Raw genomic sequence first — 16,997 nt, 5'->3', positions numbered from 1 at the left:
TTCCATTTCAAAATCTTACAAGTTTTTTGGTCTTTTTTCTTTTTTGGGCTGGTTGTTGCCTTTGGCTTCATGTAAGTGTGTGAGAATGTGGAGTACTACTGTCCCACATTTGAAAAGTATAACCTTGTTTTGTGGCTTATAATGGTCTTAGGCTACTCCTCCCATTACCAATTAGTTTTGGAGCGAATGCCTAGATTTTTTCATGATATTAGAGCAGATTCTACTATAGTAGATAGTAAATATATTCATGTGTTGACTAGCACATGACAAATGTAAATGTGAATTGCTCATTGTATGCAATCTACCAATTATAGGTAATCCTCAGTAAAAACTTACCTATTAACATCCAATGAAAACATAGCAAGACAAACCAAAAATCCATTAAAGAATAAGAAAAGTATAATAATATATATATATTATAATAGAGTGTATTTTATTTTCTCTACAAAATAAAAAATGTTATAAGTAGGTGATGTACGTTTATCTAATAGACGAATTTTGATCACCAGCGAGCACTTATTACACTCAACAGTGAATTTTATACAATGATTTAATGGGTTGTTAATTTTTGCACTTACAAATTCAATCTAATGGTGATTTTACATTGTCCCTCTCTTGATCGAGGGTTAGTTTTTAGTTTTGTTTTATCGAGTCCGTTCTTCTTTTTAGAGAAGGTTTGTCTAGGATTTTTCTCTGACTTTTCGTCAATAGCAATGAACTCTAACCATTTTTTTGTTGGTGTATTTTCAGTTGTTTTTTAAAATCAATGGTGCTTTCGATCCCATTTTGGGGGTGCGTTTGTTCGTGATCGCACAGAGAGGTTGTGGTGGTTATGGCCCTCATTCTTGGTCGAATTGCTTCCTCCCAACAAGTACTAGAGATTGGTATTTTTGTACGAGATTCAGTTTGTCTTGGGTGATGGTTTTCTTCTATTCTCTTGGAGTTTAATCAATTTCAGAAGATCAAGGAGGATTTAGCCCATGACGAGCACCTTTTGAAGGACGATAAGAGAGTTTTAGTTTCAATTGTTTGAGGTTTGTTGTAGTTATGTGTCTATAATTGTGGGACGACACATGTTCTTGCCTATTTTGGTTTACATTTTGTATATCTTATTAGTTTGGTGTGCGAAGCTCTTGTATGGCTTCAACAGCAGCTTCAATGATTGTAACTCTGTTTAGTTTCTATTCAATAAGGTTTTTTCAAGGCTCAAGTACATTTACATCCATTAACTATAGGGTTCATTTTAAGTTGGTCTACGAATTATAAAACATTTCAAATTTCTCCATTAACTATAGGGTTCATTTCAAGTTGGTCCACGAACTAACAAAAAACATACAAAATAGTAGACAAAACCGGGTTAACAAAAAAACCAGACCGAACCGGATTATTTATATATATTTTTATATTTTTTATTTATTATATAAAAGGTATATATTTTGAATGAAAAAGGTATAAAGTGTTTTTTTGCACATGCTTAGCTTGAACCCTTGACCACTTAAGGAGAGTGAAAGTGAAAATTCCCACTACACCACTAAGCCACTTATGATATTTAAGTACATGCAATATATTTATAGGCATACTGATACTTGAAATATAATAATTTATAAAATTATAATTGATATTCTACACCATAACCTTATACCCTAAACCATAAAGTCTGAAACCTTATACCTTAAAAATTAACTCTATACTCTAATAATTTTAGTATATAAACTATAAATTATATAAAATATAAACTAGTAATATTTTTAGACTTTTACAATGATAATATTTAAAAAGAGACCTAAAATAATATCTTAAAAAAAAAGAATGATATATAAAATATATTTAATTTTATAAATTATTATATTTCAAGTTTTTGTATGCCTATAAATATATTGCATGTACTTGAATTTCACAAGTGGTTAAGTGGTGTAGTGGGAATTCATATTTTAGTCATGGGTTCAAACCCCAGCATATGCAAAAAAAAAACTTACACCTTTTTTGTTCAATATATATAACTTTTATATAATATAAAATATATAATAAAATCTATAAATATATATAAATAATCCAGTTCGGTAAAAAAAAAAAAAGAGACGGAGAAAGGAACTAGGAAGTGAATTCGCACCTGCTATGTATCAAAAGAATACTTTTGTTCTTTTATTTGCTTTGGTGTATGACTAGAAAAGCTCAATGCAGATCGATTGCTTGCACCTCTCTGGTAGATAACATAAAAAATTTCCTTATGATAGAAATATATGATGGGGTATATATATGTAAGGACAAGTTGCTTTACAAGTCAAGTCAACTCAGAGTAAGTAGTTGTCTCGCATTTTCTTTTTTGGATATTTATGCGCGTCTTTTGACAAAATGAATCACGTACCCATTGCACCCACTGGCCACAACTAATATAGTAAAGATTTTTCCTTTCAAAAAAATATATATACATAGTAAAGGTTTTCTTCTCCTTGACTATAACCATTGGGTACTGCTAATGATGTAACAGATTTCATTTATTAAAATTAGGGTCCATTCGAACTCATTTATTATAAATAAATATCTACCATATATACAAGCACACCAAGTGTGACCAAATTTAGAGAATGAATGTGATGTGGTTAACATTATTAATGATAAAACACATGGTGGAGAGAAGTCGGTGCAGGACAGAAATGCACCAGTGGCAGAACATATGGACCTGGGAGATCTTGCTCTCCGTGATTGACTTGTACAAGAGGGACCTCTGATACGTAATAATGTAGATTTTAGATCAAGTTGCACATCACGAAAAAAGAAAATTAACCACACTAGCTTACACATGCCATCAATAATTCAATACAGGAGCCACTGTTCTTCTGTAGTTCTATCCTTCCTTCTTTTTTTTCTATCGAGAATATAGTCTCACCTCACTAATTTAATTATAGTATTGCATAATAATAAATAGAAATAATTACTCTATACAACATCTTTGTTATGGCTTTTAACTTCTAATACCATAATTATTAATATATAACAATCAGGTTAATTTTATTAACAATCAGGTTAGTTTGACTGCGTGTTATTCCGTTAACTCCACCTGAGTGGGCTGCAATTACCATTTATTTCTTATTTTTGGTATTTCTCTTTCTTCTCTCTTTCTCCTCGAGTCTCTCTCTTCTCTTTCCTCTGTTCTCTCTCTTCCTGCGATGTCTCTGAAGATCGGACTCTTGCCGTCCGGTGAGAGTAGCTGGCAATGTGGGTCTCATCCCCTTCCTCTCTCTTCCCTCTCCCTTCCTCGGCCTATGATGTCTAGCTGCAAGCAGATCCAACAGATGGTGAGGTTCATTCGATCTTCTCCTTTTGGAGCTTCATCGCGTTTCAATGGCAGCGTCAATTTCTGGCTTGGCCGTGCAGGCATCTTTGGGAGCCCGAACCTGGTTGCCCTGGCTCTCCACCTCCGAGAGCTTATGGGCAAGGGATCTGCGGTTGGATGGAGATTGGGCATGATCACAGCTCGAGGTAGACTCCTACGTTGATTTATTATCAATAGCATGATCTTGATGTATTTTTTTTTAAGCTCAATTTCTGAAACTGCAAGTAAAAATGTGAAACTGCAATTTCTAGAACTGCAAGTGAACTGAAACTGCAGTTTATTGGAGTTGCAATAACTAACTGCAAGTGAAACTGCAGTTTCTAAAAATGCAAGTGAACTTAAACTGCAGTTTATTGGAGTTGCAAACTTGCACAGTTACTAACTGCAAGTGAAACTGCAGTTTATTGGAGTTGCAGACTTGCAATTGCAGTTACTAATTACAAGTGAAACTGCAGTTTATTGGAGTTGCAGACTTGCAGTTGCAGTTACAATAGATGGAACTATAGAATTGAACCTCTTTTATTCGTTGTTGCTATGGCAGTTGCAGAAAGATGCTTAAGAGTGAAGTTGAACAGTTGTCGGTTTGGTAAAGTTGAAGAAAGAGATCGATTTGGCCAAGAAAAGAAGGAGATCAGTTTTGGGCTATTTGTGTAGTTGGTTTGGTTGTGATGCGTTGATGTTGGTATTTTGGAAGGTGTCTGCATGTTATGTTTTGGGTTAGTGAAAAGTGTCTGCAAGTTAATAAAAATGAATTGAGTGTTTTTGATTAATATTTTGCTTTGTTAGTAGCTTATAATTAATGGACTCTAATAAATATATAATATCTCGAGCCTCTCAGCTGGGCCGGATCTGAGGGGGAGCGAGCTGAGCGCTCGCTCAGGACCCCACCTTGAGAGGGGCCCCAAAAATTTTGGGCCCACTTATATATTTAATATTATAATATATAATAAAATTTAAAAGTATAAAAAAATATATTACTACAGGAAATTTTTTTTGTTTATTAACTAATCGCTTCGTCTTCTGCTAGTTACGTACTCTAGCTCTCTCTTTATCTCACTCCTCTCTCTTTCTCACTCAATTTTCAATCTCTACACACTTTCATTAGTTGACATCAAACTCCTATACAATCTAGTCACAATCCTTTGTTTAGTTCTTCCCTCTTTTGTCAATTGATACAGAAAAAAATAGTAATTTGTGGTCGCTATGTGGCCATATGGCAACCACAAATTCGACCATGTGTCGAACATATCTGAAAATTTTGCATCTTCTTCTTCTCCATTGCTCGGTTTTTATGGGTCTGATCTCTCAAAAAATCAACCATTTTATGAGTTTTTTTTTTTTTTTGTGGGTTTGATGAGCGACAAGGGGGGAGGCGAGAGGGTTTTTTTTTTGGGTTTTGCAGGTCGACGTGAGTATTTTTTTTCATTGGATTTTGCTGGATTTGTTGCTACATCTGCTGAGTTTACTACAGCGGTGGGGGATGGGGGCGCCGACGGCGAGGGGTGCAGTGGTTGGCTAGGTAGGGAGGGAGGGAGGGAGGGAGAGGCAGTGGTTGGTTGGGAAGAAAAAGAAAAAAAAAAAAAAGGTTTTATATGAAAGGTATTATGAATATTTTTTAAGTTAAAAGGGGCTAGAGAGTCAAAAAAGTTGAAGGGGTATTTAAAAGGGTTATTACATAAATTTTTTTTAGAAAATAGACGATTCGGATCATTGAAATCCTATATAGAGTGTGCCCTATTGAAAACTTATATCAAAAATATGATGTCACAGATCCTTCTCTTTATTTCATAATTAAAATTCTAAGATAAAAATTTAAAAATAAAAATATCACAAAATGTCAAATCAAAAACTTTACTATATTTCTTTCTTTATTTTCCCCCCAGATTTTTCCACACTTTCCATTTTCAAAATCTTGGATGAATTATTACAAGTTTTTAGTCTTTTTTTTTTTTTTTTTTGGACGGGTTGTTGCCTTTGGCTTCATGTAAGTGCCACTTGGGCTTTTTACCGCAACATATATCTTACTTGCCAAAAATAAAAGGGGTCCAGACTGTCCAATGAAGCTGAACATGGATGGGTACAGTTTAGTTAATTCTACATTATTGCAGCTTCTAATAAAACTACAAATTCTTGTATAATATATGACAGCAGATACTAGATGTTATCCTCTTTTAGATCTAGCTTATATATGCTTCCGATCAAAGCACACAGAGACAAACCAATCTTCCATTAAAAGAAAGAAGAAAATTAGACCACTCCCATACAACCTTTGCTCAATTCCAATTTCTAACTATAATGAAACATAATAAACTTAAACATAACAAGTTGCTTTAGAAGTCAACGGGTGATCGAGTTTTTTTTTTTTTTTTTGTTGACTTCATAGGGCTCTGATATATAACAACAACTCCTGTCGAAAATCCCTGGGGTTCCTTGCTTTCAATTTTATATGTTCACGATGTGTGTCTTTCGCTAGTTTAAATTAAATTAATAATCCATTAATTACAGCTTAGACTAGATTTTGAAATTTCCATTAGTAATAGCACACTGATCATGAGCTATATCATATTTCGGAATAAGTTGCTTTATTTACACCCAAAAAAAGGAACAAGTTTCTTTAAAAGAAAGATCAATTAATTAAAAGAATTTAAGCATCTATCCCAAAATCAATTGACAATAAATTATAGTTCTTCATTAGGACAAAATGAAATCGAAATCTTCAAGTGTGAAACAGGGTGCATATTTAAAGTTATTTTGCTAAAATTTTGCCTTAACTAATAATAATCATCTTAAAAATGCAATTTCCAGCTTTGGAAACTCTTATGTCAAGTGCTAAGCAAATGCTTGAGCTCATCACTAATTAAGAAAAGTCCAAGTTACATAACGTACTTTCCAGTAATGTCATTAGAAAACCAGTAGAAATTTTTTCTTATTAATAGCACAATGTTGTGTACGAACAAATCGCTTTTAATTTTATATACTGACTACGCGGGTCTTTCGCCACTTTGAATTAATAATCCATTATAGTGAGATTAGATTTTTTATAATCCTTAATAATAGCACGATGATGAATGATCATGAGCTATATATATCATCAATTTAAGAACAAGTTGCTCTATTTACCCCCAAATAAATTAAAGAAGAAACAAGTTGTTTAGATTTGAGGTCAACTAACAATGTTTGGGGGGCGCACGTCCAAGTTCTGGGCTCACTCCCGTTCACATGGGCTCAGATATTAATATTGCCGGTCTATATATAATGGGAGCGGATCCGTGACACTATATTTTTAACACAATTTTTTACATAAGTTTTTAATGGAGCCCATTTTATATAGAGTTTTAACGATCCACATCGTTTATTTTGTTGGTCTCCATTAAAAGATCATGCTTGCAAAAAATTAGGTAAATCGAAAACTATTTACCTTCAAAAATCAATGGTCAATATTGGTCAACAAAATAAACACATGAAATGTTGACCATTTCATCTTTGTAGGTAAATGATTTCCAATATACCTAATTTTTTACAAGGATGATCTTTTAATTGAGACATTAAAAATAGAAGGTTCGGATCGTTGAAATCCTATATGAAATGGGCCCCATTGAAAATTTGTGTCAAAACTAATGTGACACTTATGTGACACTCCCACAATGATGACTGGATGCCACATGGTCTGATAACAGGCCAAGTCATGCCACGTGGCATAAAAATAATTAAAAAATCTAGAAACATGGCACGTCATGCCATGTAATTATTTTTCAATTTTTAGATTTTAAACGTGGCATCCAATCAGCATTGTGAGAGTGTCACGTAAGTGCCATATATATTAGCATTTAACAAATCGCTTAACAGTTATACTGACGAATATATGACATTGCAACAAATTGGAAAAATTAGGTATGACATTGCAAAATTTTAAACATGAGGTACTAAATTAAAATTTGAAGCAAACTTCAGATACTGAACTGAAATTAACCCAATTAAATCTCTCGTACACTCACTTTTAAGGAAACCTGCAGAGTATCCTACTTTTACCTCCAAGGTGATGGAAAATGCATGATGGATGGCGCATACGAAGAAAGACAAACTTCCTTTGGTTGATGATTAATTAAGTACTGACAGAGATGATGGAGCATACTGTTTGTATGAGAGTGAGAATGACCAGAAAACCAGCTGCAATGACAGAGATAGTTGCCCAGGGTGTGTTGAAACAATTTGTCTCAAATTTGCCCTCCATTTGTGCCACGTTGAACTGCTGTACTTGTTCAGGTCTTCACAAATAGTACTATAATGGAAGTTAGCGGAATAAACAACCCCATTGCAAAAGCTGTTAATCATAGTAGACGCCTCACTACTGTCACCTAGCATATTTTGAACACTGCCACACTTAACAAGCAACTCCACATCTTTTGGGGTGTTCACAAACTGATTCATAAGGATAAGATAATCACTTAAGTAATTATCCCTGTACCGCCCATGGCATTGTTCGAAGGCAACCATATTTCTCATTATAGACTCTGTTGAATCATCTATTAGCCATTTTGGGATTTCCAGAATCCCATCATTGAAATGTATGTTTAATAAGCTTTCATTTGACATCACCTTAAACTTAACTCCTGCTCGATGTAGCTCTGTCACGCTGGCTGTGTTTACAACTTCGAATGGCTGGATAGCTGGTGATTTCCATAATGATGCTGCATATAACATTCTTGAAAGATCAACAAGATGCTCTACTTTTACTCCAGAAGAACATATTCTCTGAAAATTGTCTTCCGTTCCCCGGATATCCCTAATTACATTCGAAATTTTCAAGAAATGGTAAGAAAGACGAAGTATTGAAAGTCTCTCAGAATTAGAGTTAAGAAGATCCTCAAGAATGAAGAATGGCAACTGATTTTCAAGCAACAGCATGTCAGGGCTTAGATCAAATTTCATATTTGGTCTTCCAAATATGCAATCATTTTCGTTTTGAAAATCCTCGTACGAGCACCTCAATAAGAATTCAACGGTGAAGGCAGCATCCACCAGAATGATTCTTACAAATTCATCACTTGTAAACTCAATGGTTTCTGTATAACAACTGCGCAATTTTGCTTCTTGATTTTTTATTTTCACTATATAATCCTTCAAGCTTACGTCAGTCCGAAGTGTAAAATTTCGTAGGTACCTCTTTTTGTGTTCTTCCATGACTTTTAATTCTTTCTTGCCATGATGAAGCGGGCCTATTGAGACTGCCCGAGGTGTGTATGCATTTTCACGTACACATCGTAGTTGTGGAGGAACTCTGTAGATACAACGCAAAGAGGACACGGGAGACAAGCTCTCTAGCTCCTTGCTCATTGAAATTTCTAATGGAATGTCCGGGTTCTCCATCTTCCTGTTCATGCATGTGTGGTTATTAATTGTGATTATTGTAATAGATGACGATGATAATGATGATGATTACAGATTAATAGAACCACAATCATCAAATATTAATTATTTCATAATTAAACTTCCAAAAATTTTAAAATAAAAACATATATCACAAAATGCCAAATCAAAAACTCTACTATATTTCTTTTAGATCTTATATATATATGCTTCCGATCAAAGCACACAGAGACAAACCAATCTTCCATTAAAAGAAAGAAGAAAATTAGACCACTCTCCCATATAACCTTTGCTCAATTCCAATTTCCGACTATAATGTAAGTTGTAACAGAACAAACTTAAACTGCAATAAAATTGATGCCATTAATGGAGAAGGATAAAACCCAGAATAAAGTTTATGGATTAATTGGAAAAACAATTAAAAAAAGAAAAAAAAACAGAGAAGAGCTAGGAAGTGAGTTTGCGCACCTGCTATGTATAAAAAGCGAAGTTCTTTTTGTTTGGTCAGATAAAATAAAAAAATAAAAAAAAGAAGCCAAGCTTGGTTTTCCTTTGGTAGAACAGCTCAATGCCGATGCATGGCTTGCTCCTCTTCTAGCTGGTAGATGATATAAAAAATTGCATGCATTAATGATAGCAATTTGTTATACTATTATATATTGGTGAAAAGCTCATTGTTCTATTCTTAAACCATCTTTGAAGCATGTAATCAATCCCTAAGCCTGTTTGGTTGCATACAAATATGGAGAAAAGCGAGTTTAATTACTTTATTCTTCTGAACCTTTAAAAGAGAAAGGGTTAGTCTTCAATTCTTTACTATCAAGCGAAGCCTAGCTAAAGGAAGGACGGCATTTTTTATTTATAAATTGTGTGTACGTATGTTCTTTTTTTCAAATATCATGTCACTACAAGAAAAAAGGGTTTGGGAGAGGAACGGAATTCGTCGCCCAAAATAGAGTTTCGTCGCCCAAACGTTTGGGCGACGAAATTGGTTCGTTGAGCAATTGGACGCCCAAAATGTGACGCCCAAGAGTTTGGGCGACGAACCCATAAATTTCGTCGCCCAAAGACACCTGGAGCGACGAATTTTTTTTGTCTCCCAACACATAAAATTCGTCGCCCAAAGCATGTTTGGGCGACGAAATTATCCGTCGCCTAAACAAGATTTGGGAGAGGAATAACTAATTTCCTCGCTGGAACGTGCTTTGGGCGACGGACAAATTTCGTCGCCCAAAGATGGTTTAGGCGACGAACACCCTTATTCGTCGCCCAAATCATGTTTGGGCGACGACATTTTTCCGTCGCCCAAACATGCTTTGGGCGACGAATAAGGGTGTTCGTCGCCCAAACCATCTTTGGGCGACGAAACTTGTCCGTCGCCTAAACGTATTTTATTTAAAAAAAAATTTTATTTAAATTATATATATGAATTTAATATTTAAAAAAAAATCTTTATTCAAAAACTATATAAAACAAAATTAATAAATTTATATATCCAAAATATCCATACAAAGTAGAAACAATTTAATTAATACATACATACAAATAACTAATGGCCCCCTAGGTCAGTAGCATCATCGACACCGGTGGAGGAGTCTGGCATGCACTGGTCAATGTTGGGCGGCAGCACAAACCCAGGTACAATCCTGGCCAACTGGCCAAACATCTGCTGCACCTTACTCGTCTGCTCCGCATATGCCGCTCTCGATTCTTCTAACTGACCCTTCAACAACTGCACTTCAGTGGTCAGGTTGACTAATTCTGCAGATGGCTGAGATGAAGACCCGGCGCTGAGATCACGAACCCGACCCGCTCCCATTCCGCATATCTCCCTACCACGCCTAACACCCAGTGTCTCCGTCATAATACGAAGACCGGCATCGGGATCGGGGACTGAGATCGACTCCAACGGAGTGTCCGGAGGGTACTGGCTAGCCACCTCCTCCAAATAACTCGCCTTCTTGGCGAGCATCTCAGCCTTCAAAATATTATACACAAGTTAGGAATTAAGAAATCAAATACAAAAATTTAAATTTGTGAAATAAAACTAAAATATAAAAAACTAACGTGCTTCGTCTTGCCCTTGTCGTTGTCGGGTCGGGCATAAACATCCCCGTAGTTGTCGACCTCCGGAAATTGCGAACCAGCCTGAAAAAGAATGTAATGTTGACAAAAACTCAAACAATACTAAGGAATATATATATTAAATTAAATAATAGCGCACCTGACGATACGACTCCACCCGGTATGAGAAGGGCATGGAACCACCATGATGATCAATCCTTGCGGGCGCTTTCCGGTTCTGAAGATTGGCATTCGACTTCCTCTGTTAAATATTAAGCAAATTGGAAATGCACATATTAGTGTATACACAATAAAGGAATAACATAAGAAAAAATAATTTTGAAGTCCTAAAATGATATAACATACCAAAAATTCCGGACTCTGAAAATGAGTGCACAACCACTGCCACTGATCAAGCCGAGCTGCCATCTCCGGAGGAGGGCTGGCCAATGCCTCATCTGCCGATCCAAACATGTTATATTCTCTGTGCAGCTCGTGCTTCCATTGTGTGTACACTTTTCTCAATAACTTCTCCATATACCTAGCTACATCCGGATCCTCCATCCGAATGTCATAGTTTACCTGAAAAAATGCAATTATCAAATTGTTAGGAATGATCAAATTAATCATTTTATATTAATCGAAATATACTCACAGAAATGGAGCCCATAATGCTCCTTTTGATAGCGTCATCAACCTTTTCCCAACTGGGGAAAAGCATGGGGCATTCACCACGGATAATCGATCCGACAAAGGAAGCGAAAGTACTATGGACCTCCTTGCTCGGTCGTAGGTGACCTTGCTCAAGAACGATTCGAATCCTCTCGTTCGTCGTGCGAGTGATTCGCGACGCCTTCAACCCTCTACTTATCCCCCTCGTGGTTTTGGTACCTAGAAAAGCAAATATAACATATTAATTTCACAGTAATCTTATAACATCTAAATAAAATTAAACATAAACACAAGTGATGTGAAAACATTTTTCTTACTCTCTGATGATGAGGCAGTACGAGTGGATGATGCAACATTATCATATGTACCATAACGGTGACCCCGTCGGGCCCTCCGTGCCGACTGAATCCCAGACCCAGTACTAGATGAGAGATCTGGGGATATCGCCGGGGTCGAGTCGCCCTGGGCTATGAGGTCGGGCTGGGCTGCAGGGGCGGGCTGGGCTGTAGGGGCGGGCTGGGCTGAAGGGGCGGACATAGATGCTGAAGTGGACCTCCGAGATCCACCCCTGTTCGAGATCAAACTCATCTGCACAATTCAATAAATATTTATGTTAGTAAAAAAGAAAACTAAAGTAATAACTTACTAATCTGAATCATCATTATCACTTACTAATATGAATCACCATTATCAATTACTAATCTGAATCACCACTAGAAATACTCATTTCATCATCATCATCATCGATACCATCAACATCAACATCATCATCTTCATATTCATCTTCATCCTCATCTTCATCTTCATCTTCTTCATCTTCATCATCTTCATCATCATCATCATCGATGAAATCATTAACATCAATTCGGGGAAGTGGCCCAAGATCAATTGATAAGGCATCGATCTCAATTGGAGGAACGTCATGTATCTCGACTTGTTGTATGATAACATCATTGTTGTATGGATTAGGTATGGTCAAAGATGAATCCTCTTGATAGGCCACGTCATCCTGATTTTCTTTTTCCGGAATATCCCATATATTTCGATTCTGAATCATCTGAGCTACTTTCCAACCCACACCCGCCTTAGGGTCATCCAGATAACATACTGGTTTTGCCATTGTGGCAAGAATAAATGGATCATTCTCATACCATCGAGTGTTTGTATTCACAGATATTAAATCATTTATTGTCCACATGACTGCCGCACGCAAGGAAAACATTGTTTCGGTGGACTTATCATATGTCGGCACACCATTTTGCCACAATTCTTTCAGCTCATCAATCAACGGCCGCAAATATACATCGATCTCCTTGCCAGGGGATTGCGGTCCTGGAATTAATAGCGTCATAATTGTGAATTCTTTTTTCATGCATTTCCAGGGAGGCAAATTATAAGGAACCACGACCACTGGCCAAGTGTTATGAGATGTGCTCATATTTCCGAATGGATTAAATCCATCAGTAGCAAGTCCTAATCTGACATTTCGTGGATCTGCTGCAAAATCCGGATATATCTTGTCAAATTCTTTCCATGCGCTTCCGTCTGCAGGATGTCTCATCACATCATCCTCAACCCGCTTATCTTTGTGCCACCTCATGTCACTTGCAGTATGTGTCGACATGTACAATCGTTGCAACCTTGGCTTAAGTGGGAAATAACGCAACACCTTTTGCGGAATCTGTTTCTTTCTCTCTACAGACTTGTTCTTATATCTCGGTTCATTGCACACAGGGCATTTATCCTTCCCTTGGTGTTCTTTGTAAAACAATACACAATCATTCTTGCATGCATGAATCTTTTCATATCCCAAACCGAGATCTTTCAACACCTTATTCGCAAGATAATGGGTTTCAGGTATATGATTGTTCTTTGGAAGCATTCGTTTCAAAATCCCCATCAACTGATCATAACTTCGATTCGAATGTTGATTAAGTACTTTCCAATGCATTAACTCCACAACAGCAGTTAGCACTGAGAACTCTTCACAACCAGAGTACAATTCCCGCTGAGCTTGTTTCAACAATCTCTCATACTTATCAAACTCTTCTCTTTGGACTTCGGGCAACCCATCATCTTAATCCATATTATCGCTCTCTGTATCATCCTGACTGACTTTGTGATCTAGCGATGCATATGGATAAGCATCGTTTATTATGCCCATCACTTGGTCATTATCATCAGCAACAGATTCAGTAGGCTGCAGAATTGTTCGGGTCTCCGAGGAAGTCGAAGCATAAACTCTCGGTCACCATGATAATACCATGTCGTATAGTTGTGTGTCATCCCATATTTCACCAAATGAATTCTGACTTCACGCACTGTCTTCCATAAAGAGTTGTTACAATTCCGGCACGGACACCTTATATTATTCTGAGCATTGACATGTTCCTGTGCAACTTGGATAAATGACTCGATCCCATACAAATATTCATCACTAACACGATTCGTATTACGTATCCACTGTCGGTCCATGATGCCTGTTTCCATATTACACGACAATTAGAAAACGATGCGTCACCATTCTTCGTCTCCTTATGCCTCCGGTAAGGGCCCTATCCCATTCGAGAATGCATATATGTGTCGTGGTTGTTGGCTCACACGACGTAGTTTCGATCTGGGAAAATTTCGGCAGCATCTCCCTATGGTTCTCCAAGTGCACGACGTAGATATTTAAAACAAATATCTAGTATGCACTCGAAGAACACATAAGGAGATGTTGCCGAAATTTTCTCAGATCAAAACCACATCACATGAACCGCTAACCACAACACATAATTGTGCACTCCCAAACTGTCCATGGGTAATTTGGACAATTCAAGAATCATATTGGAGCGTAGTCACGCCCAGCGCCCATGCGCGCGTCCAATAGACTCTCGAACGGGTCTAAGGTGAATTTAAATTTAGTGTACAAAGTTATCCACTGATAACTTCGCACGACTAGTTAAATGTACAAAGTTATCGATTGATAACTTCGCACAAGCGCTTCGTGCCACATGACCTCACCCAGTACTCAAGGAGTGCTGGACTACGTCATCGGAAATTTTGCAATTACAACTAAACTAAATGTAACATACAAACTAAACTATAATTAATCTAACAATATACATATAAGCATACAAACAAACTATTAAATTTTAGCATATAAAAACATACAAATTAATTAATCAATTTTGTAATTAATTTTAACATACAAACTAATTCACTCAAAAATTTAATACAATTATATATGAAACATTAAATACTAAATCATACAAAAACTTAACTAAAAGATAGATTAAACACATACCTCACCAAAAATGTAATTATCCTTCACAACAAATGCAACACTATCTTTCCTTCACCAAAAAAAGAAATCATTGTCAAATATGAGCCCAACATCAATCTAAATTCAGATTTCACAACCAAACCACTAAATTAAAAAACCCACAACATTAACTAATTACCACTAAAATCAGAAATTTCACAACCAATTTATGCAAAATCCACAACAAGTACAAAATCCACAATATTAGAAAACATAAAAAACAGAAAATACCATAAAAAACAGAAAATACAAAAAAAAAACAGAAAATACCATAAAAAACAAAAAATACAAAAAATACCCAGAAAATACCATAAATTCAAAAAAAAAAAAAAAAAAAAACCTGTTTCGGGGGGGTGTTGATCGAGCTGGTTTCGGCTGGGGGGGGGGATGGGTTTCGGTGGGGGTGGGTTTTCGGGGGAGGGTGGGTTTCGGGTGGGGGGTGGGTTTCGGCGGGGGTGGGTATTCGGGTGGGGGGTGGGTTTCGGCGGGGGTGGGTTTTCGGGGGGGTGGGTTTCGGCGAGGGTGGATTTTCAGGGGAGGGGGGGTGGGTCTCCGATGGGGGGGGTGGGTTCTCGGGGGGGGTGGGTTGCCGATGGGGGGGGGGGGTTTTGGGTTTTGGGGAAGGAGGGAGGAGGAGGAGGGAGGAGGAGGAGGTTCGAGTGAGAGCTGAGGGAAGGAGGAGGGTGCGGCGCTGCGAGGGTGACTGAAGTGAGTGAGTAAGCGAGAGTGACTGAAGTGAACCCAGAAATGGGTATAAACTTAAAGACTTTGGGCGACGAATTCATGTTCGTCGCCTAAAGCTGTTGACTTTAGGGCACCGTTTTATCCTGCCATAATTTCAGACTTTGGGCGACGCACTGTTCGTCGCCTAAAGCTACATTTCGTCGCCCAAAGTTGAATTTTTTTATGAACCATGATCGTTCATACGTTCGAGCTCAAATACCAAACTTCTAGATCTCCAATTGACCTAATATTTTAGAGGAATGATCTTTGAGTGACAAACTAATAAATGAACGGTTCAGATCGTTAAAAACACAATCGACATATAAGGTTCTACATATAAATCAGTGGTTTTTGCATTTGAAGAATAAAATTATATCAACTCTTTCGTTAAAACCTTGTAGCTTCAATAATTGTGAAAACCACAACGTGATTATCACAATCAGAGCCATTCTTCATATATGTTCATACTCAAAGATCAACCCTGGAAAAAATCGGCTCAATCGGAGTTCATCTACCCGTTCGATTATTATTATAAGAATCAAGATCGTTCATACATCCTAAATGCTAAACCTAACTTCTACATCTCCAATTGAGTTAATTTTTTGCATGGATGATCTTTGAGTGAGGCACTAAGGAATGATCGGTTCAGATCGTTAAAAACACAATACAAAAGTGATCTTCTACATACAAATACACTTGAAGAGTATAATTATATTAACTTTTTGGTAGAAATTTTGGCGATTCAACAATTTGTGAAGACTACAATGTGATTTCAACGATCGGAACCGTTCATTCTATTCGTTTATACTGGAAGATCATCCCTACAAAAAATCAGCTAAATCGGAATTCCTCTCATACTTCGATTCGTATTAGAAAATTTACAATCGTTCATAAGTTCAACCACCGTTACCTAACTTCTACATCTCTGATTGAGCTAATTTTTTGCATGGATGATCCTTGAGTGGGGAATTAAAAAATGAATGGTTATGATCTTTGGAAATACAATCGTATCGTATGCTATTACATATATAAAATTATAAACAAAAAAGTATTCTTACTTTGGGCGAGGAACAACAAATTTCGTCGCCCAAAGTGATCTTGGGCGAGGAACCTCACAATTCGTCGCCCAAAGTGACTTTGGGCGACGAATTGTGAGGTTCCTCGCTCAAACCATTATTACAAAACAGGATGACCCTTTGGGCGACGAACAGATTCCTCGCCCAAACATAGTTTGGGCGACGAACATAATTTCGTCACCCAAAAAGGCTTTGGGCGACGAAATATTTTGTCACCCAAAGTATGTTTGGGCGACTAATTTACGTTTTCCTCGCCCAAAGACAGTTTGGGCGACGAACATGTATATTCCTAGTCCAATGTATTTCTCAATTAATTGTTTGTTGCGTATGTTTAGGCGACGAGATGACTTCGTCGCCCAAAGTAGCTTTGGGCGAGGAACGTGTTATTCGTCGCCCAAGCCTCCTTTGGGCGACGAACCTGTTCGTCGCCCAAACCTTTATGACATTGAGCGAC

General features: G+C 37.0%; 1 pseudogene; it reads right to left on the bottom strand.

Annotated features, from left to right (window-relative positions):
- Positions 1 to 7,395: 7,395 nt before the first annotated feature.
- On the bottom strand, positions 7,396 to 8,701 carry LOC147279923 (UPF0481 protein At3g47200-like; annotated as a pseudogene).
- Between the last annotated feature and the right edge of the window lie 8,296 nt (positions 8,702 to 16,997).

This window comes from Dryas octopetala, chromosome 7, assembly GCF_963921425.1.
Source record: "Dryas octopetala chromosome 7, drDryOcto1.1, whole genome shotgun sequence".
Classification (NCBI taxonomy): domain Eukaryota; kingdom Viridiplantae; phylum Streptophyta; class Magnoliopsida; order Rosales; family Rosaceae; genus Dryas; species Dryas octopetala.
The sequence above is the reverse complement of the archived record's forward strand: the minus strand, read 5'-3'. Positions and strand labels throughout refer to the sequence as shown.